Below are 3,015 nucleotides of genomic sequence, written 5' to 3'. Positions count from 1 at the left end.
AAATAAAAAGAAAAGGAAAAGAAAATTAAACGTGTAATTAGATAAAATCTGATTTAAAGTAAAAATTAACGCGAAGGAAAATTAAAAATCTTTATTACACCTCATTTTCTTTTCTTTTTCTATATTTTTCTTCCCCCCTCCCTCCCCCTCTCGCTCTCTCCCTCTCTTTCTCGCCGCAGTAATGATAATGATAATAATAATAATATTATTATTATTATTGACGCCACCCATTACCACGTTTCCGTCATTAAAATCTCCGCTGTAGACTTTCATCATGAGGAAAAACACGGAAAAATAAAAAAAAATTAAAAAGAGGTAGAGAGAGAGAGAGAAAGAGAGAGACAGGAAAGGTTTCCCACGTGACCAATTGTTGGTTTTTTTTTTTTCGGTTCGTCCCCCCATGATGCCAATGAAATCATTTTTTATCAGCTGTTTTCGACTATTTGGGTTACGACTATGACCCGGTTCTGCCCACGAGGTCGTCGGATTGAATCACTGCCCGTGACTATTTTCATTTATTTTCACATCCTCCCACTTTTTTTTTTTTTTTCCGCCGAAAATGATACGATGATGATGATGATGATCGGAAACGTTTGTTTATAATCGTTAAAAAAACGGTTTTTAAAATGATCATTAACATACAAATCGGATTTATTAAAATAAAAGTGTGATCGAAAGAAACAAGACGCGAAATCAAGAGAAGGAAAAAAAAAAGTAGCAATAATAATAATAATAATAATAATAAGCCAACGGCCATAGCATGCTGGACACACCGGTTCCCGTACGATCACCGAAGTTAAGCAGCATCGGGCGTGGTGCAAACTTGGATGGGTGACCGTTTGAGAACGCCACGTGCCGTTGGCTTAAAAAGAGCAAAAAAAAAATGAGAACAAGACAAAGTAAGAACCAAAAACAAAAATCTTGTTCTACTGTCGACCTGAGGCAGCTCGACGAGAATGTGAATTTCACTGCTTCTGACCCTGGCCACTCCAAAGATGTTAGTCACTGGAGCCCAGTTCAGGAGACAAATCGTTCCCATCGAAATAAAGATGGACTCAGGAAGACCTTCAAGAATTGATGTGGTGCTATCCTATAATAAGTGGCACCACCGAAATTCGAGTATTTGTCCCTAAGGAATCGGGTAGAAACCTCGGATAAATACTTAAAAAAAACCCCGACAAGTAGCCTTGTCGTGTTTAATGGTGATAATAATAATAATAATAATGATAATGATAATGATAAAAACCAACCGTTCATCGTTCGAATCATCGTCAAGTGACGACGACGACGACGACCGCAGAAATTAAACGCAACAGCATTTGTTACATCCGAATAAAAAAAAACCCTTTCCCCCTCAACCCCCGTCACCCGTCGCATGATGATGATGATGATGATTTTCCCGCGCAATTCAACTGTCTGGCTGGATGCCACGGAAAAATCGTATTCCGTTGATGATATATATATATACTCGATGAATAATTTATTAAAAAATTTTTATGGTCACCCATTACATATTATTATTACCATTTTCTACCCCTCCTCCCTCCCTCGCCGTTCGTCATTGTTTTTTTTCCGGAATAAAATTAAAAAAAAATTAATACTAATAATAATAATAATAATAATAATAAAATAATAAAATCGATGTGGGAGATGAATCGCGTTTGTTGTCATTAATCAAATTCCAATTTGAAAACAAAAAAAAAAAAAAAAAAAAAAAAAATTTTTTTTTTTTTTTTTTTTTTTTTTTTTTTTGTTTGTAAATTACGGGCGTAAAAATTTGAAAATGACCATTTTCGAATGCAAATAAATAAATTGTAATGATTTTATTATTATTATTATTTAATTTTAATATTTTCCGATAAAATCAATCTCGAATTCAAATCCAATCATGAAACGCAATACGGGAAACTGATGCGGGGAGATAAAAAAAAAAGAGAGACAGAAAAGAGAGAGAAATAGGGAGAGAAAGAGAGAGAGAGAGAGAGAGGGAAGGGGGTGAATATCCGATGTACATTTTTATATATATATATATAAATTCAAAACCGCACATGAAATGTAAATCAAATTTTTTTAAAATATTATTTTACTATTATTATTATTATTATTATTATAATTGGCGTTGCAGTTGTTATTTTTTTACCTGCAATAAAAAGAGAGAGAGAGAGAGAACAATGCGACGAAAAAAAGAAAAAAAGAAATCGATAGTAATAATAATAATAGTAGTATTGGACACCATTAAAATAATATGATGTCGAATTTTGGATTTAACGATAGTCATAATAATAATAATAATAATAATAATAATAATAATAACTCAAGATCAGGCATTGCGGACCCATAACTATGAAAAAGTAATTCTCAAAGTCCGCCAAGATGACAAGTGCCGAATTTGCCAATCACAATCGGAAACCATCGATCATTTAATTTCCGGTTGTCCGATACTGGCAAAACATGAATACTTAGAAAGGCACAATAAAATATGTCAATATCTCCATTGGAGTATATGCCGAGAATATGGAATGGATGGATTACCCAAGGAGTGGTACAACCACATTCCAAGCCCGGTTACGACAGTAGGTCCATGCACAGTTCTATATGATCAACAAATCCACACTGATAGAACTGTGCCAGCTAACAAACCGGATATCATACTCAGGCATAATGGGGAAAAATGGTGTAAGTTAATTGAGGTATCCGTGCCGGCAGAAAAAAACACCACAGCCAAAGAAGCAGACAAAAGGCTGAAATACAGAAATTTGGAAATTGAAATAACCAGGATGTGGGGAACAAAAACTGAAACGATTCCGGTCATCGTGGGAGCATTGGGAGCCATGCCAAATTCAATAAAAGGAAATTTAAAGAAGATTATGAAGAACCTAAAAGAAGAAACCATCCAGGAAATCGCACTATGTGGGACGGCCCACATTCTTCGGAAAATATTATAAATAGCACCACCGATATTCGAGTATTTGTCCCTAAGGAATCGGGTAGAGACCTGGGATAAATGCTAAAAAC

The sequence above is a fragment of the Pediculus humanus genome, genomic scaffold, assembly GCF_000006295.1.
Source record: "Pediculus humanus corporis 1103172108207 genomic scaffold, whole genome shotgun sequence".
NCBI lineage: Eukaryota > Metazoa > Arthropoda > Insecta > Psocodea > Pediculidae > Pediculus > Pediculus humanus.
This window is presented reverse-complemented; position numbering follows the sequence as displayed.